General features: G+C 35.3%; 1 pseudogene; it reads left to right on the forward strand.

Moving 5' to 3' along the window:
• Nucleotides 1–1,139: 1,139 nt before the first annotated feature.
• Nucleotides 1,140–27,084, forward strand: part of LOC103270308 — a 65,886-nt pseudogene continuing 39,941 nt past the window's right edge.

Consider the following 27,084-nt stretch of genomic DNA (forward strand, 5'->3'; position numbering starts at 1 on the left):
TAACCCCTATTTTGCATCTGTCTTTTCTGTCAAAGAGATTTATTTTGGACTAGAAAGAATAACAGAATTATTAGTATGAATAAGTTTAAGACCAGGATTCACAAGGAAGTAATGTTAAAAATATTTATGTTTCTGGGTTTCCATGAGAGATTTCCAAGAATATTGACTTAGCTCTGTGACTGGGAAGTAGCAGCACCAGAAGCCAGCACAGGCATATTCTGAGTATGTCTTGGCAGACTAAATTCACTGTTTTTGAGCAAACTGACTAAATTGACAGGAAGGGAAGGTAGGAAAATGGGTAGATGTAAGTTTCATAGTCAGCAAAGCGCTTTGTAAAGTATTTCATGAAACACTGTTAAATGAGTTTAAAAACTGTATGAAATAAATGATGACACAATTAAGTTTATACATAAATGAATGAACAGTCATACCAAAGTAGCTGGTAATTTTGTCTCTAGGGATCTCCTTTCACTTGTCCTATTTGACATTTTTATTTCTGCTATGGGTGAAGAAATATAGTTTGTGGATAATAAAGAACTAGTATGGAAAACTAGCCTCTTGGATGATGTCCCAAATTTGTGCCAGAATGGAATTATGAGGCAAATGTAATATACTATAATTTCAAACACCATACGAGGAGATTTCACAAAGTTATTGGAAAATGTGTATTATGAAAATATCATGCATGAATTGTAATTGTTTGCAATAATAAACTCTGACTAACTTGTTATAGCATGTGTGAACAGGATTTGGTTTGAGGCATTAAGAAGGACAAGATATCAGTTTAAAAAGAGCCTCTGGCCAGGCACAGTGGCGCAAGCCTCTAATGCCAGCACTTTGGGAGGCCGAGGCAAGAGGTTTGCCTGAGCCTGTGGGTTCGAGACCAGCCTGGACAAAATGATGAGACCTCATCTCTACAGTAAAATTTTAAAAAACTAGCTGGGCATGGTGGCATGCATCTGTAGTTCCAGCTACTTAGAAGGCTGAGACAGAAAGATCACCAGAGCCCAGCGGGTCAACGCTGGGTGGCCGTGAGCATGTCACTGCATTCCAGCCTGGGTGACTGAGTGAGATGCCAACTAAAAAAAAAAAAAGAGCCCCTATTGTCAGGGACCGACTGCAAAGGTGTGCCTTCTGACATGGTCAAGGACACTGATGACCCTGGACGGCATGGCACGTCCGGGAAAGTGGCGGTTCTGCTTCTCCTGCTTTGCTTACTCATGCTGCTGGTGGAAATCCTAGGGGTTGAGAAGCTACAACTTGCTAACCAACCACATAAAATAGACTCTGGGGGATTGCGAGAAATTTTATCAATTCACTCTGCAGTTATAGCACAGAGAGGAAAAATTGTAGCCCATCCTGTAGTAACGAGACAAGAAATTCCCATTAAAGTACTAGATAAAATTCATACCCCCTTAAGGGGAACCCTCAACATTATGTTAAGAAACTGGGGCTGCAGATGGAGGCCCACTAATTGTAGATTGTTGTGCAGTTTGTACTGGCAGAACCCCAAGAAATGTCATTGTTCTGGAAATTGGTTTCTTTATAGCTACACAAATGAAAGTTTAGCTCCTTGTGGTAGAAAATATTTGTTTAAGTGTACTTGGCCATAGTTAAATATATAACAGGTTAACTTTTGCTGTTACATGATTTCTAGGAAAAGATTAAATATTAGTTTTAATACATAGATTATGCTTAATTTTGAAAGGTCATGGGTATTCAAGTATAGGGTAATGGTGTTTTTGTGTTATGAGAGTGTTTAGCTTTAAAGGAATAATCGCATGTTTTTTGTTTCATAGCTTTAAGGGAAGTGATTATATCTAATTGTCAAAGTATGAGAAGAGTACGTGAAAGGTTTCACGACTGTCCACCTAACCGTAAAAATATGAGAAAAACACTCGGAATGTTGCACATAACCATCATTAATATTTTAAGAAACTTGTTTTGGAGAATTTGAGTAACGTCAAGAAAAGGTTTCTCATGTATGTCACCCAAAAGGCTATGTAACAAAAAGTATATAAATCACAGATTTGCTAGCAATAAACGAGCAGTCCTGCATAAACACCGGGTCTGTGTCCATTCCTTTGCCAACACCGCTCATCCTTCAGGAAACCCTGAACCTGCTGGAGCTGGACTCCGGCACCCTATCAAAGCAACATGGATTCTAAAGTCAAAGCAAGAACAAGCATCAAATTTATGGTGAAGCTTGGGTCAAAGAATGATGAGATCATTAATGCTTAATTAATTAATGCTTTATGGAGGCAATACTCCAAAGAAATCAATGACTTAAAAATGGATAACTCATATTAAGAAGGGACGACACAATGTTGAAGAGAAAGCCCACAGTGATAGACCATTCACATCAATTTACAAGGGGGAAAAAAATCTTCATGCCCTAACTGAAGAGGACTGATGATTAATGGCAGAAACAATAGCCAACATCAGATAAATCTCAATTGTTTCAGTTTACACAATTCCAAGTGAAAAATTAAAGTTGAGCAAACTCTCCACACAATGGGTACCAAAAGTGTTGCACCCCAATCAGCTGCAGACAAGAACAGAGCTTTCAATGGAAATTTAAACAATTGTGATTAATATCCTGAAGCATTTATTTGAAGAATTATAATAGGAAATGAAACATGGCTTTACCAGTACAATCCTGAAGACAAAACAAAATCAAAGCTACCAAGAGGAGAAAGTGGTCCAGTCAAAGCAAAAGTGATCTAGTCAAGAGCAAAGATCATGGGAACAGTTTTATGGAATGTTCAAAGGTGTTTTGCTTGATGACTTTCTGGAGGGCCAAACAACAATAACATCTACTTATTAAGAGAGTATTTTGAGAAAGCTAGTTAGACATTAGAAAAAAAAAAAAAATCTCCAGAATCCTTCACCAGAGAATCCTTTCCCACCATGACAATGCTCCTGCTCATTTCTCTCATCAAATAAGGGCAATTTTGTGAGAGTTTCAATGGTAAATCATTAGGCATCCACCTTACAGCCCTGATTTGGCTCCTTTTGTCTTCTTTTGTTTCCAAATCTTAAAAAATATTTTAAAGGCACCCTTTGCCCTTCAGTTGAAAACATAAACAATACTGCATTGACATGGTTGACAAGGAGCCTTGGTCCTTTAGTCTTGAACCTGATGTAGTTTATGTTGAGAGATAACATTTATATTCTTATTTTTATCTTTTAATTCCATTTTCCCACAAACTTTTTGATGTCTCTTCATATATAAAGTCCTATATTTGAGTTAAAAATTTTTGTACTACCTAAGTACATGGTGGGAAACATTGGCATATAAATATCAGTATATAGAGACTAAGATCTTAGTTGACTGTAAGCACAATGAGTTGGCAAGATGATGTGGATGATATGACCATAGACTGTGTACATGGAAGTGTAGACTCATGAACGAAAAAAATATTCTTGGTCTGATTTCGGCTGCCCAAACCATACCTCAAGTCTTCTGTTCAACTGGGCTCCTCCTCTTAAGAAAGGCCATGGACCAAATAGAGTGTGTTCAGAAGAGAGCAACTAGGGTAGTTGAATGGCACAAATATGTGTCATTTATGCATATGTTTAGTGGCCACTTATCAAGAAAGTTGTGGAAATGACTCAAGCAACAGAAATAGATGACTTCCTTAAGAGGATTCTTTAAGCCTACATCTATCCATGCCTTAAAGAAGGTAAGCTGGTAGAAAGCCAGGAGCTAAGAGTGAGAGCTAGTAGGAAACCGGGAACCCAGGGACACGGGATCACCACAAGATTAGGGGTATACCATGGATGGTTTTTGTCTGGGTCAGTTTTTCTCTGAAACTCAGGGTCTAGGAATACTTCCCCAGTTCTATCTACTACTAGTTTTAATCTAGAGTCTTTCCCCCTAACAAGCACATCTGAGCCTACCTACTTATGCTAATGAAAGGAAGCTGAAAATTAGTAGCAATTTTTAACTTCTTTTACTAATGTTCCCTTCAAGTTAAAATCCCCAAAGAGTAGACTGCATGGATGCATGGAGGACATCTTGCAGTATTGGAAAGCTCATAAAGTGAGAGAATACCAAGATTATAATAAGACCTGCATTAGTTCGTTTTCTATGGGTCTCAATTTTGTCATCTTAAAAAGGAACAGTCTGATTAAACTTCTTTATGGTCACTTTATATTGAAAGTATATTATAATTATATTGATATTGTGCTAATTTGTAAAATATACTTCATTGTTTTTACAAAGACAATAACAAAGTATGAAAACAAACTATTATTTGACTTAGTAAATTAAACTGAATGAAATATCACATGCTACATATTCAGTTCAGAGAATGCTGAAAACTTTAAATTCAGTGATTCAAGTAAAAATCATTTTATTTCTACTTCTAATTGTTTCACAGGTTCTCTTGTTTGTTGTTTGGCTCATTGTTTAAGCTTAAGTCCATTTTTTAAAAGCATTCGTTCAATTTTGTAGACTCTCATACAATCATTCTTTAACAAGCTGCCTCTTTACACAGCAAGTGCCAGATCAAGGAAAAAAAAAGGAACTTGCAGCCAAAATATAATGCCTGGGAGAGAAATTCAGAGGCCCTCCAAAACCACACAAAAAAACTAAGCATGGGCCCACCTGCTATGAACTTTCACAAGTAGGTTTTCTTCAGATGAGAATAACTCCTTTGAATTTTTTATTTAACTTAAATACTTGAACTGAAATGTGTCACTCATTTAAAGGCAAAACTATTTGGCATAAGGAAAATTAAAGACCCAGACATATATTATTTATAGATATAGTATTTAAGGCACAAATGCTTTATTCTCAGTGATTTTCAAATGTAATAATTCTCAGAAGCAGAAATGGTAACTCAGAGAATCAATATTCACTTCTCACCATAAGAAAACATTGGTTTGTAGAGTCACAACAAATATTAACAGCTCAGTCTTGCCTCAGAACCCCTAAAGAAAGAGTTAATTTTCCTCTAAATCTAAGTCAAGGGACCTTGGGAAAAATACAATCTTATCATAAATCCAATGACATGAGTAGCTTCTCAAGCATTTTAGACCATTTAGTTCCAAAATAACACTGGTGCTCAAATATATTTTTACTTTATTATATTGGAGCTTTCAGGATAAGGAAAATTTTTCCAGAAGCTCTAGGGGAAAAAATTTGAAATGCTATTTGTTGATAGTTTGTGAGAAATATATAGTTTATCTAATGAAAGCAATTCCTTTTGCTCCCCTTGATTTTAAAAAGTATTCATCTTTGCTTATCACTTCTTGGGTTCCAGATGATCTATCACTTATCTTGACTTGCAGTGACTCAAGTTCAGTCATCAAAAGGAATGCTCAGTAAAAAAGACTATTGGTGAGGCAGGCAAACTTCTATCATCATGTCTGCACTAGGTAGCAGGTCAGGGCTTTCTTAATTCAGCTCAAGTCTGAAAGGGCTACCCTAAGTGACTGTTTCTTGCTTTTGCTTTGTTTCAGAAAGAGGGTGCTTTGAGTTTTCAAGTCTTTACCTTAGGAAACATTTCAGTCTTCCAATTCAACTCTTTATATTTTTCCTTCCCATCCTCCCCCCCACCTTTTTTAGAGAGAGAGAATTAAATTGGCTTTGAAGTATCCTGCAATTTTCTATACATTCCAGTGAAAAGTTGATTTAGAGTTGACCTTCAATGCTTTGAAAGACAGATGGTCAAAGGGAGAGTAAGAACTAAGATTCTAGTACCATACATGAAAATGCACACAATTTTAACTAAAACACTCTCTGATTTGCATTGTTGAGCAAAGAGAGACAAACTAATAATAAACCACTGGCTTGGAAATAATTGCAACTGTTATGTGATTCAGTGACAATTGGGATCTGTCCTGGGAAAAGCAAACTAGAATAAAAAGATGTGGTGATGGTGGTGTAACAATATTTCAGATTTTTCACAAAGGATGAATGGTACTGTCAGTTACAGTGGTGCTCCCCACTTATACCTGCTTAGAGTCCTAACCCATGATAGATATGGGAAAAAAACATCCAGAAAAAACTTAATTAATAGATGAACAAAAAATTTTCTTCAATTTGGAAAGACAAGGTGTGAGAAGAAAGGCATAGATGGAAGTCTAACAAATGAGATGATGGATTGAATGAATTAAAAGTCGTCACATTTTAAATAGATAAAATTAGGTAACATTCCACAGAATTTATGAATAGAGTTTATGATCAATGAAATAAAATACTATAAATATGTATTCATTCATCTTTTTCAAATATGTTAAATCTAAGAAAAAGAAATATTAACAAGACATAGTATTTAACCTCAAGAGTTCACAGACTAGCTGAGCAAATAGATAAAAACTAAACAAGATAAAATGTTATGAATGACTTAACAGAGGTATAGATTATAATAAGAATATAAGAGCATATTCGAAGTTTATTTTCTGATGGAAGAAGGTAGGAATAAAAAGAAGTCTAGGAAGATTTAACAACAGAGAGAACATTCGAATGGGACCTTGAAGAATTATTTGAAAGTATGTTGAACTCAGAAGGGATAACAGGGTATTCCATAAGACATAAAACATCAGCAAAGGCATACATGGAGACAAAATAAATAACTGTTAACAAAGCAGAAAGGTACAGGTAGCTGGACTATAGCCTCCATGGGAGAAATAATGAGAATCAAGGCCAAAGGTAGGCAGAGCCTTAAATGCCACAAGGAACTTATGCATTAACTTATGGACAACATATAGGCAACTGTAATTTTTAGGCAGCGGAGTGATCTTGGTACTAACTCTACTTTCTGGAGAACACTTACTTGGTAAGATTCAGGTGAGTAAAAATTATATACAAGGCAGACATAATTAACACTTTTCAAATATCTAAAAGACTATAGTGTGGAAGAAAGATGTATTCTCCATGCCTCACACTGATGGGTAGACAGATTTGAGCGCAGTATGAAAAAGCTACCAGGGGCAATTATGGGTGGAATGGGCTTCAGAATTTCTCCAGATGTTCCTTGTCACCTAATAAGATGCTGTAGAAGGGATTCACATGCTGTATAGATAAATATATAAGGGGAGAGATTAGACTAGACAATCTTTCAGTTCCCTTCCAAATTGGGCATTCTACTCACTCTTCCATAAGAGTTCTTCAAACAGACAGAAGATAGATACATCTCCTATTCATCTTTTTTCTTCACCCAAGGAACTTAACTTCCTTTCACCAGTTGGCAAATTATATGCTTTACCTTCATCTTTCTGGTCAATTTCTTCTGGATACCATCATGTAGCCAGCTCATTCATGTTCTTAAAAAAATCTCACAAATGAAACTTAACATACTACTTCCCCAAAAAACAACTATATCGCTTTGTCACTAATTAGGATTTTATATACAGTAAAATCTTAATTAATTGAAGTCTAACTAATGAAACATTTTATTCCATGTTCTATACTCAAGTTTTATGAGAAAAAGAAACATGGTGACCAAGCAAGACTTTATCTTGAATTTACTGAAAGAAAAATAAATTCATTTCCTGAGAAGTGGTCTGGTGTCAACAGAGATTCATGCCAATCTCCTACTTTTCCTGTACAATAAGAACTGATTTCAGAATGATGAATTGGAGACCCTAAAATACGTTCCAAATACTAAAGTAAAATGCAATTATGTTCACCAAACTATACGTATTAAGGTAGTAAAATGGGCTACAGTTTTATACAACGTTTAAACCACAAAGAATGAAATAAAAGATAGATATGCTACTTAATCTTAAAAAGCCTCAATTAACATCAATTTTCTTAAGTATTCTAGGAAATCAAGACTTTTTTGTGTTACAGATCCATGTCCTTCACTATTGTGTGTGAAGGAAAAAAGAATTCTTACCTCTATACCTACTGCTCATGTGGTACCTAGGTATTCATAAATATTTGTTGAATGAACAAATAATACGCAAATATTAGTTATTATTATTAGCCTGTCTTCATTGCCATATTATATTTTACATCTAAAAAAGTTTCAAGCTCTATTCATATACTGCTGCCGGATCATATAAATGAAATACATAATTATAAATTTGGTACACATAGTATTATTTGCATTCATAATATTAAACTATTGGGTATTAAAATCAAAAGCAATATTAAAGGCCATCTATTTCAACCATCTAATTTTACAGAAATGAGAACTAAGGAGTAGAAAACTTAAATGACTCATTTAAGGTCACACAGCTTGACAGACAGAGGCAGGACTAAAATATTAGATTTTCTTTTTCTTGGTCCTGTGATTTTTCTTCCACAACAAACTGGCTCTGCATTATGTTAAGTCAGGTAGGAAACAGATATACAATTTTTGTACTGAAACAAGAAGGTATTCAGAAATGTTAGTCCATTTCAACACTAGAATTCTCAGGCACAAAGAAAGCTGGTTTTCCTCTCCTTTATTGGAATGTTATCCTGTGTATTTATTTTATATCCTTGCTACGCTAAAATCAATCTGATGATGTTTTAAGAGACAATAAAAGCCAGAATAATATGGCATAGATTTATCTATCAGTGGTAGCAGTGCAGGAATTGCCATCTACTGTAATTTGTCAGTAATTTATAAGAGTGCCTGTTGGGCACTAAGTCATGAACAGTTACTTTGTGTTATCAAACTAACAACTTCTCACTTCATTTTTAAGAAATTGTAATTCCTGGTAAATAAATTGCTCACATAGGGACTATCAGGAGATAAGGTTTGGGACTGTATTATTTAAAGTTTTGAGGAGTGTAATGAATAGGAAATCTTCAGAAGTTTAGGAAAGAAATGGCAAGGCAACAGCAGTAAACCTTTCAGATCTGATGGAAGTAATTTGCCACGCTACCTTGATTTTATGCCTTATTGGTTTTTAAAACCACAAACATTATGCTATGTTTATCTAATAATATTAAGGAAGGTCTTTTTATGTTAAAGGAGGAGGTTTTGGCCATTTGTCTAATAATCACATTGAGAGATTATCTCGAAAAATAGTTTCAAAGACAATAGTCCAGAATGACAACCTAAAATTTAACCCGGATAATTTTTTAAAAAAAACTTACTCATAACAGACATGCTTCAATAAGGATTCATGAACTGCTAGTCTATAAAAGCATAAAATATACAGGATGAATCCTTTTGCATCATATTGAGGTGCAAAAGCAGAGGGTAGGAAAATTAGTATGCTGTTTGATGTCAATCTTCTAAAAACTCAATAATCTGTGTGGGCATGGAGGTAAATTTAGCCAAAGAACCCTGATAATTTACAAAAAAATTAAGAAAAGCAATAAAGGCAAAAATAAACCCATTTCTTCAGTTTGTGAACTGTAGTGTCTGTGCCCTTTTGGGAAATGGGATACATTGATAAAGAAGAGATTAAGACATTTTAAAACTTAATGAACGATCAACTAAAAAATATCACATACTTTGCTGTTATGGTCAATCATAAAGTGAACCTGAAAAATAAAAATGCAATTTCGACTTCCTTGATCTTTTATGTTTATATTATAAAAAATGATAACATCGTTTTAAAATTTACATATTAGAAAGGCCATCTGAGGGAAAATGGGCCTTCACAACTCTAATCTTTTTTTTCTTCATTTTTATAATGGTGATTAAAACTCAAAATGGGAGTTACCTGCACTATTTTTTTTTTCATTTCTGTATCTGCTGATTGTCAACACTAGTTTTTCTCTGGCATTATAGGTATGTGGGTAAAAAAAATGGGCAGTCATCATTTTCAAAATAAATCACAGTATGGATAGTAGGCAGGAAGCACTAATGTCTGCCAAGGTTCCTGTCCAGTTTATCACTTCAAGGTCTACCTAGTGCATTTTTACTTCATTAATCAATGGCCGAACATTTAATAAGTTCCTTCCAAGTCAAGGTACATCATTCACCAGACCCATCATTGCAGGGCTGAGTTGGAGCAGATTATTGCCACAAGAGATTACCGAGATGCTTGACAAACTAGCTTATAATACTTCATTCTTACCTTGTCAGGTAAAATTTAGTGGAATTAGAATTGACATCAAAGGCATTCCTGAAAAGGTCATGATCTTATCACATCACTTAGATTAAGCACTGTAAGAATTTACTTCCAGTTGGATGGGAAATATTTAAAATTCTAGACAACTTTGAGAAAATATTTGGAGATTTCTCTCCCAGAGACCTCACTGGATTTGTTGGGAAGCTAGAGGGCATAGTATTGACAGGGCTGGTAACTTAAATAACTTACAAGACCAGAAGGCAGTTTAGTCAGTGTTTATATGATTCCATAAGCAGCCAGAGAAAACAGCCAGCTGGATCACCATTTTGTTTTATCTACATGGATCTACCACACAACCTTTACCCTATTGACTCTCAAGCTGGTCACTCTGGTCCTGGCTCCTCAGGTTGGCCCTTGTAGTCTATTTGCTCAAACACAAAAACTGATCTTATATAAGTTACTGCTTAGGCACCTGCCATACCACAGTGCATCACAACACATCTAATCGTAGCACCTACAATCTTCCCAGCTCAGCCTCTAAATGGTTTGGACCAGCATCAGCCAGCTGCAAACAGAATAGCTCTATTCCTAGAGCCAGTGAAGCTCATTGTTCCTTCACAAAAGGAATTTATTAACTATTTCTATCACCTCGGGACTCTATCACTTGAATGTCTTCATTTCTACCTACTCATCAATGGAACATGTCATCCATGTCCTACTAGTCCTTTCCCAGTCTCAGGTATGATTCCAACAGTTTCTCCTCTCACAATAGCCCAATATTCCCTAGTACAAAGTCCCTATTCTACTCAGTTCTATAGTAAGACAAATGACACTAGACCTATTTCTCACTCTAGGCCACTGCTCATATTATTTCCATATTCTTCTTTCTTCCCTTCCCCATTTCCCCATCATTTAGCCAAACCTTACTCATCAAACATTAAAAATTCAGTTTCTTCAGAAGGCCTTTCCTGATTGCTTCAATAAAGATAAAAGCTACTCCCAAAACATTTCGTGTGTGAATTTGCAGACACTTCCTTGCCCTTGGCAAACACTATCTGTTTTTGTCCCTATAGGTTTGTCTTTTCATAATATTCCACATGAATGAGATTGCACAAGGTGTAGTTTTTTGCAGCTGTCTTCTTTCACTTAGCATAATGTTTTTCTGATTCATCTGTGTTGTACCATGTATCAAAACTTCATTCCTTTTTTTTTTTTTTGAGTTGGAGTCTCACTCAGTCGCCCAGACTGGAGTGCAGTGGCTGCTCCCAGCCACCGCAGCCTCGACCTGCTGGGCTCCGGCGATCCTTCCGCCTCAGCCTTCCGAGTAGCCGGAATTACAGGCATGCGCTACCACGCCCGGCTGATTTTTTGATTTATTGTAGAGATGAGGTCTCGCTGCCCAGGCGGGTCTCGAACCCGCGGGCTCAGGCAATCCACTCACCTCAGCCTCCCAAAGGCGCGGGATTACAGGCTGAGCCACCGAGCCCGGCTAACTTCATTCCTTTTAATGGCTGAATAATATTCCATTGTATGGATACATTACACTTTGTTTATCCATCAGGTGATGAACATTTACCAGTTGATGAACATTTGGGTTATGGCCACTTTTTGGTTGTTAGGAATAATACATCATGAACATTTGAATATAAGTTTTTATATGGATATATGTTTTATTACTCTTGAGTGTATACTTAGGAGTGGAATTGCTCAATCATATGGTAAATTATTTTCATATGGTAAATTCATGTCTAAGTTTTTTTTGATAACAGATTTAGTGAAAAAATACATCTACAACTACGAATTACTCATTTGAAATTTACAATGTAGTGGATTTTAGTATATTCATTGAGTTGTGCAACAATTACCATGATCAGTTTTTAAACACTTTTACTACCCCAAAAGAAGCCCTATATCTTTGCATCCATTATTGACAACCTTCACAGGAACCCTACAAATTAGGTTTTATAGTCTTAGTTTTACAGATAAAGAAACAAAGGCTTAGCAAATCCATACATTTGGTAAGTATCAGAACGTGCATTTGAAATAATCTGTTTGACTCCATGGCTGCTTATAGTATTTCCACATCATCATACTAATTCTCAGAGTTCCTCTTCTCTGAAATAATTCTAAAATTTTCATTTGCTTTCCTGTTTATTTCTCTTCTCTGCTACATAATCATACGCTTCCGTGTCTGTTTCTTATACCACAAAAATCAGTATCTTCTCTCTACAATGAAACCAAAAGCTGCTGTTCTGGGATATTCACACTACTCCCAAAACATTTCTTGTGTGAATTTGCAGGCACTTCCTTGCCCTTGGCAACCACTAATCTAAGCTGCTGAAGAATAAGAAGTACATACTATATTTTCTTTGACTTTTCTCAGTCTTCCCAATATACTGTGGGAAATGTAAGAGTTCTATATTTTTTATAATCAATAAAAGTTCTTCCTTATGATTAACTTAAATCTCTGCTCTTGTAAAGGTCAATTTTTATTCGTTTCCTTTAGTGTCAATATAGCACCAGCAGTGGAAACTTCCTCACATTCTAGAGCCACATCACCCCATAACAAATTTGCCTTTTACTTGAAATCACTCTAGCAACATGTATATGGTCTTCAAGATGTAGTCTTTTACATCTTATGTTTTACCCAAACTTGAACTTGCTCTGTAGTTATTAATATAAATATGTTAAACCTTGTCTTCCCAAACTGATACAAAGCTTCTCATGAGCAAACACCATGGCTTTTTGTTTTGGATTCCCTATGTTAACCAGCATAGTGCTGAATAAACAGCATGTCCCTAATAAATGCTTCTGCCAGTGTGTGAACAGCATCATCATGAAGGAGTTTCTCATAATGACATGTTCTTGCTCTGAGGGAGTGGAGTCTGGCATTCTTCTATGTGCTGAGGCTGCTACTCTTGTTCTGGGTACCTTTGAAAAAAATTGCTGCCAGTAGTGGTAATCTGCCAGAGGAACGGAAACACACCTCATCAACCAGGGTACCTGCAGAATGAACATTTGTATACCTAACCCTGAATTGTACCCCACATCTTTATAATTAAGAAAGAAAGAAAGAAAGAAAGAAAGAAAGAAAGAAAGAAAGAAAGAAAGAAAGAAAGAAACAAAGAAAGAAAGAAACAAAGAAAGAAAGAAATTGCTGCCCAGCCCAGGGCCTCTGCTTTGCTAACTGTAGCATGGACAGTGTTTGGATGAAAATATCTCAGCACTGCTTTCCATTCCTGAATCATCCTTTCAATGTGTTTACCACATGCTCTCTGTCATACACCCAGGAGTTTCAATATTCAATAATTTTTACCTTGATATTAATGATGTGCCTACTAAAATCTCTTACTATCTTCCTACATTTATTTTTGATTAACCTGAGCTAGTTTTCACCTTTTGTGTTTAAGTATGTAATATCTTTTACTCCACCTGAGAGGCCTTTGCCATCCTTACCATACTTAAAAATTTCCAGAGTTTTAAAAATATATATATACATAGAACTCCTTCCTTCAAACGACAATATGCTCTCTTGGATTCCTTTCTTAGAAGTCTTCCTATAGCAACTTTCCTACTTCATTAAGTTTCTGTTTTCATTTTCCTTTTCTGCTAGTTTTTTTTTCTTTAGAAAAATGTAAGACAGAAATATGTCTCATAGACAGTAAATGCTGTCATATTTCAAAAGTAATGGAGCATTTTCTCATTAACTGATAGAAAAACAAGCACAAAATTTGATAAGCAATAAAATAATTGGAAGAAACTGGCAGTTTTTCATGACTTTCATCCAGAGAAACTATTTAAACAATCATATTTTTCAATAGAATCTTACCTTATATTTCGTCTTGAAAGTACCTAAACTAGCAGGTTAATTTCAAAATGTTATTAGATAACATTTATATAGTTAATAATAGATCCTATTGCCATGGAATCTTAACTGAATTTTCAAGCTCTGAGGGTTGATTTTTAAGCAATTAAACCCTTAGCTCTAATGTTTCATTAACAGATTTTTTTACATGAATGTAATTATTTGGATGAGGATATTGAAAACATTTCCTAGTTTGCAAATGAAACTCAAATTGAAAGAAAAACAAAGGATAAAAGACCTGTAATCAAAACCTTAAAGACACATTATACAGGTGACTGAATCAATATAAGGCAAAATGCATTACCATGTTAAGAATGCTTGGGACTAAAAAAGTACATTCACAGATTCCTCTACTCTGACCTCTCATCAAGTCTGCTTCTGCCCTTGACCCCTTCCCTCTCTCAATACATACAGAGGACAGAAGAAACAGAAGTAATCAGTAGAAAAGGCGGTGGGGCGGGGGGATCCTTTGAAATTATTGACTCCTGGGCAAACTAGAACTAGGAGATTATTAGTGGTTTAATAATCTTCCAATTCTAAGACTACAAATCAACTGAGGTAACCCTGTTTATGTCCAAGATGCTCATTATAGTACATCTGGACTTGAACCAGCAGTATTGATCATTCTCTTTCTGTTCTGGACCACTGCATCAGAGTACTACTTACTAATTAAAATGTGATACCTAGCCCAAGTGTTGAAACAGATGGAGAAAGATAATGTTTTGCTATTTGGATTATTCTCACTGAATGAAAAATCAGAAACGTATTATCATAACTTATACCTACACAGAAAAAGAAGATAAATCCTGGGGCATGATAACAGAGGATGCATAGTCTTGGGTTAGCAGTGACTGGGGAATTTGAAGGAAATGATCAACTCGTGGTTCTGGAGGCAGGAGCAGCAGTCTGGCAGAGAAATGGCAGAGGATGAAGTCTTTTACTAAGAAGCTTTGGATTTAGATTCAGAGTGTCTTTCTGCACAAACATGGGTTCTGAATTCCAAGCTGTCACGTGGTTAGTAAGAAGTAGAGCTGTTATGTGAACCCAATTCAGCTATTGTAACAAATAATTATATTTCAATTTTTTTAAAAAAGGGATGAAGCAATGAAGTGTTTACAGTTGGAAAGTAATGAGTTTAAATCCTATCTGAGTGACCTGAAACTTGTTACTATACTTCCATGAGTTTCACTTTCCTAATTCATAGAATTATTGTGAAGAATGAAAGAGATGACGTGTGTCTAACACCTAAAATAGGTACTTGATAAATAGGTGCTATTACAATTAGTATTAATTATTAGTAAGAAAATACATACTTTCTATTTATTCCACCTCATTACCTACTGCTTATTGGTGGCCGTTTTTCTTAATTGTTTCTTCCTTTTAAAGTTTATAATGCACCTTTCAGTAGCTGAATCTGCAAACCAAATCCATAGTAATGATGGCAAACCATAGAGAAATAATGAATGCATTGAGATAAATATACAGAAAATAAAATATATTGCTCCCATAATTAAAATGTATTTGTAGTCTGACTGGAGAGGTAATACACGAGCATTGACATGAGATAGTTTACCATGTTGCACCATTAATAAGATGAGCCAATATATTTTTAATGTTTAGTAAGTGTTCACAATTACACTGGTCATTATTTCAGCTGTTTTATATGTATTAACTCATTTAGTAGCCACAACAATCTTATAAGTAATGAATATTATTACTCCCATTTTACAGATGAAGAAACTGACACCTGAAGCCTAAATAAGTTCTTCAAAGTCACCCAGGTAATAGGTGGCAGTGTCAGAATTCAAATATGTCTCTGAAGCTCATGCTTCTTAAATGCTTCCTCTCATATCCATCAATCAAGCATAGAAAAAATATCTAAAGGGCTGTGGATTGAAGACTAAATGGACTTCAATAGCAATGAATAACTGAATAAAATATAAAGATAATACATGCATCTAAAGTAAAATGAAACAATATTTCATTCATAAAAAAGGATGAATTACAGTGAAGAAAGCAAACAAATCCAGAAAGACTGTTACCATCAATTTCTGGTTTACTCACTAAAAAGCAAGATATCTGAGGCCATTCGGTAGCATCTGGATATGCTGTTTCAGTGTCCATTTATCAAAGACTTTTCTTGAGGAAGGACTTATTTTGCTATAAAATATACTGGTCATATTAGAACAATATATTTGAAAGTCACAGTTTTATCTCAATAATCATAATGAAAATCTTTCTGTATATTACAAGTGCTTTTGATAAACAATATATAATTTATATTGAATGCTTTTTCATCCTGCTCAAATTTCATTTCTAATGGTTGCTTATGTCCTGCCACAAATATTTCTCAGATAAACTTATTTTAGTTGTGGGAACACTTTCTTGACTACATTATTTCTCCATTGTCTTATCCATTCAAACAGGCTACAATAGAATCCCATTATGTGATTTTTCATGGGATTGAGAAAAGAAAACATCATAAAAAGGAAAATGATAAAAGCAAGATATATTGCTCCATGGAGACTTCCCTCAGAAGCTCTCTTTGTAGTAGACAGCTGTGCACTCACATCTGTTTTAGAACAATATGGAAGCTATAAGAAATCATGTGCAGCATTCCTGCTTTTCTAACCCCAATACCCATCCCCAAACCTTCTCTTTACACTGTGTATAATATAACAGCATCAATGGAGGCCACAATCTGTTTCAGAACAATGTGGAAGCTGTAAGAAATCAAGCGCAGCATTCCTGCTTTTCTAACCCCACTACCCATCCCCAAATTCTCTCTTTACACTGCGTACAATGTAACAGCACCAATGGAGGCTAAAATGAGTTGCAGAAATATTCGCAGCTATCTTGCATCACTTATTTGAGACTCAGATCACCGATTGCCCCAGCTCTACAATGTTTTCTAGAGTCTTCCAGGTAAGTTTCCTACCTCCATGCTACTCAAAGCTTGGTTCCTGGAAAGTAGCACCAGCATCAGTGTCACCTGGAAACTTGTTAGAAATTCAGACTCACAAGCCCCAACATAGACCTACTGAATCAGTATGTGCATTATAACAAGATCCCTTGGTGATTCTTGTGTATATTAAAGTTTAAGAAACATTGCTCTAAAGATGACAAGATGTCCAGTTGAAGCAAATAGTTTACTTCATTTGTTTTAAATAAATATTTTTATTTCTCTCTTAGCAGAGATGAAATACATGAAAAGACCAATAAACAATGAAAAACGAAAGAGAGAACTTAATAAAAAATTACAGAAGTATGAAACCAGACATATTTACAAAGCACAGAGTGTCTGTCTTAAGTTCAATACCATCCATGAAAAATTTCGTGATTGAAACAGCTTACCTATATGCTTCATTAATCTCGCTTCTTTTCTCATTCCCTTAGGAGAAAATAACAACCTCAAGGAGACCCATACTAGCCTAACTGTGGAAGATTCTCAAACCTTATTATTATCATAAGAATCAGTATCATAAGCTAACATTTATTTAATATTTATTATATACCAGACATCTTGTTAGATACTTTCCATACTTTTCTTCCCCATTTTGCTGATGGGGAAACCGGGATTTAGAAAAAGTAAGTTACCACATAACTAAAGGTGCAAAATATAAAGTCATGCATATCTGCCTTTGAAGCCTGAGCTAGAAACCATTTACTGCCTTTTTGGTCTGTTCTTAACTTGTGACTCCAGGCTTGCTTTGCTGGCACAATGTGGTTGTACATTTATTCTATATCTACTCCTGGAGAGAAAGACATTTTCCCAATAGGCTCAAAAATTCCCACCCAAAGTTTCACTTATACCTGTATGTACTTCAACAATGACTATCCTCACTCCTGCCTCTTATTCGCTCCTGCTTCCCTACCCCCATACTTACCCTGGAAACTCATTTTTTTTCTGTCCTATTGGTCTAACTGGAGCATAATGACATAGCAATTGTTAGGTTGTTTTATTCTTTGTAAAGCTCAATATTTTCATCTATTTTTTTCTGCTACATTTTTGTGCTGACCCTATTATCAGCCTTGTAGCTTTTCATTCTAAGCTCCATGAGGACAACAGCTTTATCTACTTTATCTGGTTCTCTACTGTATTCTCAGATCTTAGGACAATGCCTAGCATATAATAAGCACTCCAAAATATCTGTAGACTGAACAAGTAAGTCCTTGTGAGAGCAACTCCTAAGAAATATGTGTTTGTTGGACCTGTTCACTATCTACATTCATTTCCTAGATTATCTCATCTTGTCCAATAGTTTCAATACCATGTATCCACTCTTCAAATTATAACTTCAACCTTGATTACAGCTTGAACTCCATACTCATATATCCAACTATTTACTCTTTTCTTTTCTTTTCTTCTTTCTTTTTTTGAGTTGGAGTCTCACTCTGTCATCCAGGCTGGAGTGCAGTGGCACACTCACGGCCACCCCAGCATCGACCTGCTGGGCTTCAGCAATCCTTTAGACTCAGCCTTCCAAGTAGCCAGAACTATAGGTGTGTGCTACCACACCCAGCTAATTTTTGATTTATTGTAGAGACGAGGTCTTGCCAAGTTGCCTGGGCTGGTCTCGAACTTGCAGGCTCAGGCAATCCACTTGCCTCGGTCTCCCAAAGTGCTGGGATTACAGACTGAGCCACTGAGTCCAGCCCAACTATTTACACTTAATCTCCACTTGGTTAAAGTATAGGCATCTAAAATTTAGCATGTCCAAAATTTGTCTCTTAATTTTTCTCCCAAACCTTTATGTAGCACTATTCACAATAGTAGAGATATGGTATTAACCTAAGTGTCCATCAAAACAGATACAAAAACATGATATATTCATATGATGGAATACTATTCAGTCATGAAAAAGAATGGAATTATGTCTTTTGCAGCAACATGGATGGAACTGGAGGTTATTATCTTGAGTGAAATAAGCCAGACACAGAAAGACAAATGACATGTTTTCACTCATAAGTGAAAGCTAAAAAATGTGAACACATGGACAGAGAGTATAATGATAGAAAATGGAGACTCAGAGGTTGAGTAAAAAGGGGCTAGATGATGAGAAATTATTTAATGGGTAAAATGCCTGTCATTTGGGTGATGGGCACCCTAAAAGTCCTGACTTGACTGCTATGTAATCTTTTCATGTAAAAAAATTGTATGCCCCCAAAACTGCATGCCCTAAAGTTGCATTGCTTCATAAATAAAAACTAACTAAATAAAAGTAATATAAAAGCCAAAAAATATATTCTGAATCTAGTCACTTTTTACAACCTCCACCACACTTAGACTTGTCCACACCACCATCAGGCTGCACCCAGACAATGGCAAAAACCTCTTAACTGGTCTTGCTGTTTCAATTCTTGCCCCTCTAAAATGTTTTTTTAACCCCAAAACAAGGGTAATCTTTCTAAAACATAAATCAGGTCACTGATTCCTCTGCTCAAAAACTTAACTTTTTTTCCCATGAAAATGCAAGTTCCATGAAAGTGGGAACGTGATCAATCTTCCTTACTGCTATAATCCCTGGTGTCTAGAACTGCTTGGCACATGGTAGGCACATCAAAAATATTTATTGACTGAATGAATAGTGGTGGATACTACCTTTGTCTTTAGAACCTTTTTCATCCTGTTCTCTTTACAAGCCAACTGAATATGTACACTTTTGCTCTTTCAAAAAGCCCAACTTCCTTTGGAGTCTTTCTACAGAAATCCAATTTCCTACTGAATAAATGCATCTAATTCTTGGCTCATTTACATAACATAAATAATTATGGTACTTGATTCCAGTGAATGTTTAATCCTGTTCTCTAGTCCTGTCTATATTTCTGAGTTCCTGAGGTCTAGATTCTATTTTGTACCCTTATCAGTCAAGTTTTCTTTACACCACATCTATGGGTTCCTGTCCTTCTACCACCCCTGGGGCTGAATGTAACCTTTCATTCCTCTAAGATTTTGTACCTGATCATGATTATGTAAAAAAATCTACCAATCTGAAATCCTGACAAGACTTCCTATAATAGCTGTGTGTATGCGTGTGTGTGTGTGTGTGTGTGTGTGTGTGTGTGTGTGCATGCGTGTGTATGTGTATACCGGGGGTGCCCACCAAATGTATACACAATTTAAGCATGACATTCACTCAAAAGATGGCATTAATCAAATGAATGCTAGAGACACCATGTGACAGGCAAGACAGTTAAAGAAAATGGCGGAAGCACAGTTGAGAAAACATCATGCTATACACATTGCTACTGTAATTTGATTCAGTATTGAAAAGTAATACATAGATAACATCTCTTAAAATGTGTATACATTTTTGGTACACACACACACACACACACACACACACACACACTCACACACATATCTGTAATCTGTGAGATTACTAAATTTTTGAAAGTCCAAAAAAATCTATTTTAAAAGATGCCAAAAACCATGGCAACCATATGCTTTCAACTTTTTAGAACAGCCCTAATTTGGGAGAATGTTATTATTTCCAATAACAGCAAATCATTTAAAGGAGATATAATGTATAAATCTCTTGAGATTGTTAACATGAATACATCCACATATTGGAAAAAATTTTTGGTCAGACCATGTGCCCTAATTTGGGGCTCAGAAAATAGATCACTCTAGCCATGGTCTTATTGCCCTGTTAGCCTAGATTCTGAATCCCCACAGACTTCAAAAGTAGTTACCTGGAGTAGTCTCTGCCTTGTCATATTGCCACTAATTTTCACTAAGAAGACAGAGGTAAAGGAGGGGTGCTCAAGTCCTCAGTGAGATCACAAGAGTTTTCCTTTCTTCCAAAATGTTCCAGCTGTTTTAGCTGGGTGTGAAAATAGAGTTTCCAACAATATAGAAAACAGGAGGATTGTAGTTCAAAAAGTTAGAAAGTATCTTTCCAATACCCTTTTATCTCCCTTTGTCTCACCCTTCCCTTTCCCTCCTTCATACTTACATCCTCTTTTCTCCTGACACGCATGCAGTAGATTCCTTCATATTATCCTGTAGCTACTAGGGGCTTTGATTCATCCCTTCTTGGTCATCCATCAATCAATTCAACAAATCTTTATTGAGTACTACTATCTGTTGGGAACTGTGATACAGTTCCTAATACATAATAGTAGTACTAACTATTACATAATAGTAGTAACAATAATAGCTACCATTTTAATTGTCTACTATATCCCAGGCAATGAAACAAGTGTTTTGCATGTATTTTACCTTTAACCCATAACAACTAGTGCACATAGATATTAAATAATTTGCTTAAAGTCACTCAACTAACTGGTAGCTGAGCTGGGGTATATCTGACCGCAAATCCCACCCATGTCATATTGGTTAATAATGTATTAGGTGTCTTAATCCAAAGTTCAGTTAATCTGAATGGCAAAGGATTGTTTGTGGGATCTACATGGTATCTTCCTCATCATACTAGGAAGCTAGCAGAGGAACAATTAGAAATATAGGTGAACAACTGAGAGTAACGATTCAGAAGTCAAGGGAAGAGAATGTCAGGAAAGTGAAACCCTTTGATATATCTGCTTGAGAGTGATACATGAGTACTTTCCTGAGGCATAGTTTCTGAGGTCTGTTCAGGGGTTAGAACAGTAAGCAAGTGGTAAGTATAATTTGATACCTAAGAAAAAGCATCATTCTTACCCAGGCCAAAAGGGCCAATTGGAAACCACAGAGTAGTGACTCATTAAAGTTTTGGGAATTTTGTAGTCTCACTGATTGAACTACCAATCCTTTATTTTAATTTGAACAGGCTTAGGAATAAAATGTGGTAGACAAAAAAGTTACTTACACTAAAGACAACTGCATCGTGAACACGACACTGTTGTAAATGCCTACACATTTTTCCAGCATAAAGATGTACCGTAATGTTTTTAATGTTTTCATTTTGTTGGTGTTTATGTTGTTTTAGTGTTTTATCCTTAGTAATAATAATAAAAGAATTCTCCTTTCATATGGATATTTGTCCACATATTGATTATTTCCTCAATAATTTTCTAGGATTCTGGGTTAAAGTTTAATAGCTTTTTAAGGCTCTCTGTACATATTACTATTTACTTTCCAGAAAGATTACACCAATTTACACTCTTCCAGAAGTCCAACTGTGAGAGTGCTTGTCTCACAACACTTCACAGAAGTGCAATTTATTTTTAATCTTTGTGAATATGATTGACAAAAAATTCTGCTTTTAATTTGTATTTTCCAAATATTTATTTTCTATGTGCATTTCATATCATTTCCTGTTCATATCTTTGCCATTTTCCTATAGGGGTGCTCATTTTTTTCTTACAGATTTATAAAAGATATTTAAATATTGCCAACATTAGACTTTTGTTATATATATCACATATATTTTCCCTATTTGTGATTTGCCTTTTCATTCTGTTTATAAGGTTTTCTGACTAAGAAAAAATATTGGTTTTTATCAGTTGAAATCCAACATCCTTTTCTTTTGAGATTTCTTCTATATGCTTATTATTAGAAAAAAACACGTTTTCACTGTAAAATCAATTAATTGGCAACTCTATTTGTTTCAGTTTTTAAACTTTTTAAACATTTGACTCTCAAATGTTCCAAAAATCATGTAGGCGCATAATGTGAAGTAAAACTCTAACCTGAGATTTTATGGTTTATATCTGCCACCCCAGATCAGCAATTTTCCAAGAACTATTTATTAAATAATTCTTCCCCCAATTGTTTATGATGTTTTCATTATCATAAAATTTTTTTCAAGGCCATCTCATTCATTTTATTCATCTCTTTATTCTTATAACCTTACCATGCTAGTAATTATTGTAATGTTGCTACATTTTATATCTTATTAATATTTTAAAACATATTAAAGCTGATAAAATCTGTTTATATTTTCAGAATGAATTTTAGAATCATTGTTTAAAAATTGAATAGAAGTTGAGCAAGATGGTGTGTGCCTAAGCTACTTGGGAGGCCAAGGCAGAAGCATCACCCAAGCCTAGGAGTTTGAGGCTGCAATGAGTTAAAAACCAAGGTAGCTCTGAAAAAAATAAAAGCCTTATATTTTTCTTGTTAAAATTGTTCCTAAAGCTGAAAGATATTTACTTTCTGCATATTGCTAGCAAGTGATTTTTTTTAACATTTATAATTTTTAACTGGTTATTGCTGGTTCATCAACAGAGAAGTACAGTATAAGTCTTAGGGATTACATTAATAGGCCATTTAAAAAAGAAGAAGAAGAAACACTTATTGCCATTTAGGAAACATATTCTCTGTTGGAAGTTGCCTGCCATAGAATCAAAGAGTTATGATATTACACACCACCCATCAAACTTAGAGAATTTAAGGCCCTGTTCTCATTCAACGGTCATCATTCTCAGATGAGAGAGAAACCATTTATCAAGACACAGGAAGAAAGAAAGTAGCTATCACACAACTGAAAACACTAGGACAAAAACAATGATTCTGATTAAATTTTCAAAAGAAAATTTCAGTCTGCAGTTGTGTGAGGCAAGTTTAAAACCCAAATGAAAATTTAGAGGAGCTGTTATATGCTCCTGAAAAGCAGGTTTATAATGAAAATTCTGACAGACCTTAAGAGAGAAGATTGTAATATCATGAGCACCTCTAATGTCACTTCTGTGTAACAGATTATTTGTATTCATAGGCAAAATATGTACACTGATGTTTTTCTTTCTTAAGATCATTGTCTTATTTATCATAGTTGATGTTCATTACCTCCATTTAGTTTAAGTTACTATTAGGAGACATTTAGTATTACTTTTAAAATATTTTAAAAATGAATCATATTTTCAATATTTTGTATAGAAAATATAAATGTTTCTAGCTCTCATATAACTACTTTTTTATTAAATATATTTTTTATTTTAAAATTGTGGGGTACAGTTAAGGGTTAGGTATACAAATATGCATCGTTCAGGCACCCTTGTTGATAAGGGGTGTCCCCCCTCCACAACTACTTTTTAATTATAACTAACATCTATACTATTGCTATTTCTTTCTAAAGACTAGTGTTAATTCAGTGAATCTAAAGTCTACTAAAGGCTTTTTAAATCTGTGAACGTCATCAGTCTAAACTAAACAAATTTTAGTCTTCTGATACAGAAAACAGCTAAGTTGTTTAGGTATGCAATATGAAGTACAAAAATAATTCTTGTTCACTACAGTCTGAAGTTATAGATGAGAAGCTAGTAAAGTTATTAGATCACCTGACATTTTCTAGGCCACTAATCAGCTTTCACTGGACATCTGTGATCTTCACAAGCTTCTTTGAAGATCACTGAGATTAAACACAAAGAGGTAAAAATCTAAAATGAGCCTAGAACATTCTGTTGTAAGAGACAGTAAGTAAATGCTCAAATAAAACCCCAAAACCCTAAAATGGTGGCAGTATGTCCAAAGGACACAAGAACCAAGTGAAAGAGTTCCCAATGGCCAAAGCTGGAACAATTTGAGCAGCAAAAATTGAATACTGGATTATAAACCAAAGTATAATATAAACATTTGTAAGTCCATAATGATCTAAATGAATAAATAAATAAATGGAGCTGGGCTCGGTGGCTCAGCCTGTAATCCCATCGCTTTGGGAGGCTGAGGTGAGTAGATTGCCTGAGCCTGTGAGTTCAAGACCCACCTGGGCAAATTGGTGAGACCTCATCTCTACAATAAATTTAAAAAAATTAGCCAGGCATGGTAGCGCGCGCCTGAAGTTTCAGCTACTTGGAAGGCTGAGGCGGAAGGATCGCCGGAGCCCAGCAGGTCGAGGCTGCAGTGGCTGGGTGCGGCCACTGCACTCCAGTCTGGGTGACAGAGTGAGACTTCAACTCGAAAATAAAACAAACAAACAAACAAATAAATAAATGGAGAGAAGAGGCAAATATCTTGTGAAGTAGTTCAAATAATTTATATAGATACTCTGCCCTCAAGGAGGTGGACTATAACCCCATTATCTTTAATTGTGGGATGTACATAAAGACTTCTATCCAAAAAGTACAATATAGAAAGGTAGGGCAAGGGGAGTAACTTCACAGTGGGGGAATCTGACAAACACTGCCTCAGCCAGCTGATCCAAGGCAAACATCAACAGTGATAAGTCATGGTGACCATATTTACCATTGACATGATACAAAGTAAAGGGCATCTTATATGTCTTTGTGGTCTTCCTTCCCCAAATCCAAACCCTGGTCCAATCATAAGAAAACAAATTCTAACAAAAGGGCATTATACAAAATGCCTCAACTGTACTCTGCAAATCTGTCAAAGTCCTAAAAAAATAAGAAAAGTCTGAGAAATTGTCTCAGCCAACAAGAGACTAAAGATACATGACAACTAACTGCAATATGATATCATGGATGTTATCCTACAACAGAAAATTTTCATTAGGTAAAAGCTAAGAAAATCTTAATAAACCATGGACTTAAGCTAATTATAATGTGTCGATATTGGTTCATTGATTGTGACAAATACATCATAATAATACAAGATGTTAATAACAGGGCAAACTCTGCACAAGGGGATATGATAAATCTCTGTACTGTCTGCTTAGTTTTCCTGCAAATCTAAAACTGATGTGCAAATAAAGACTATTTTTAAAAGTTTATTCTTAAAAAATAGCAAAGAGGCCAGAAAAATTAAGGGATTACACTGAAGAAAGAGAAAAATCTGACCTGCTAGAGGAAAATGAGTATACAGACAGCATCCGACAAGCTTTTCTTAACATCAAGTCCACTTTATCTAAATGCCAATGTCAAAATATAGCCTATTACAATAGGAAATAAGATATCTCAAGTCAAATCATAGGTTTAAAAATGTCTATATATAGCAAAAACTTGATGTTCTCAGTCACCAGTGATGTAAAGAGGACTCACTGTATTCGAAATTAGCCCCCAAATCACTTACTTCAGCTCACTTTCCTAAATGAGATGTCCAAAAAGCAATCAGAGAGCTGAAGAGAAGCTTGTCTTAGAATATGTGATATCAAGCATAGATACAAACTACAGGATCTTAGAGATCAAAGGACCTCAAGAAGATAAACTGAGGTGCTGGTGTCTTAAAAAGGTCTCCAGAGAGGGTTCATAAATTTTCATCCATATCTCTGTTATGGTTTTCCCAAATTGTTTGGTATATATAAAATGGAGTCCTATAAAACAATTTATATATATATATATAATGGAGATATATATATATATATGTGTGTATGTGTGTGTGTATGTGTATACATATGCATATATATATATAATTTTAGAGTTGTGCGGTACAAGTGAGGATTTACTACATAAGTAGTTTGCATGCAGGTGAAGTTTGGGCTTCTAGCTGGCCCTCTCCCCCCCGATAGCAGACCAGGTACCCAGTGTAATGCTACACAGTCCCCCTACTACCTCTCTCCTTCCCTCCCCTAGCAATGACCAGAATGTAAGACTCCATTTATTCAAAATTTCCTGAAGTTACCTACCACTAGATTATTTTAAGATTCTTTATTATTTTGAGATTACTGGGCATGATGGCTCATGTCTATAATTATAGCTACTAGGGAAGACTGAGACAGGAGAATCGCTGGGACTGAGGAATTTGAGGCTGCAGTGAGCTATGACCATGTCATTGCACTCGAGCCTGGGCGACAAAGCAAGATTCGTCTTTGAAAAAAAAATACTGGGTTTAAGATTATTGATTAGGAACACCTATCCTTATTCATTCTTTTTATATTATAAAGATACATGGCTGATAATTAAACTTTTTGAAAATTAAAAAGCAGAAAGAATACATCATTCTAGTTGATATATAAGATGATATCATCCCCTGAGAAAATAATAAACATATTTCTGAGTACCGTGTGGTTTGGCACACAGTAGGGATTCATCATATAATTGTTGAATTTGTGAATAAATAAATAAACGGGTGGTCTTTCAACACATTTGATCTAAAGGCACATAATGCATGTCATGTCTCTTAGTGAGTGGCTGGATCTATTTAGAGTCTTTTGAGATAGAAATTTAGAAAAATATGAAGCATAATCTGTGGGATAAAGCCAAGTTGGAGGAGACTGAGAATGGTAGTAGTTTGGTGTTTCTGTCATGGAGGAGCATAGGGAAGGACATTGAGGACCATCAGAAAGTGGTGAACATGACCTCTTGGAAAAGTTATTCTAGGGAAACACAGAAGCTACTCACTTATTATATTCACATTTAAGAAAATAAAATGAGGGGTCAGATGGAAAATTTAGGAGTGTATGTATATGTGG

This window comes from Carlito syrichta, unplaced genomic scaffold, assembly GCF_000164805.1.
Source record: "Carlito syrichta isolate Samal-C Ts95f unplaced genomic scaffold, Tarsius_syrichta-2.0.1 Scaffold309787, whole genome shotgun sequence".
Taxonomy (NCBI): domain Eukaryota; kingdom Metazoa; phylum Chordata; class Mammalia; order Primates; family Tarsiidae; genus Carlito; species Carlito syrichta.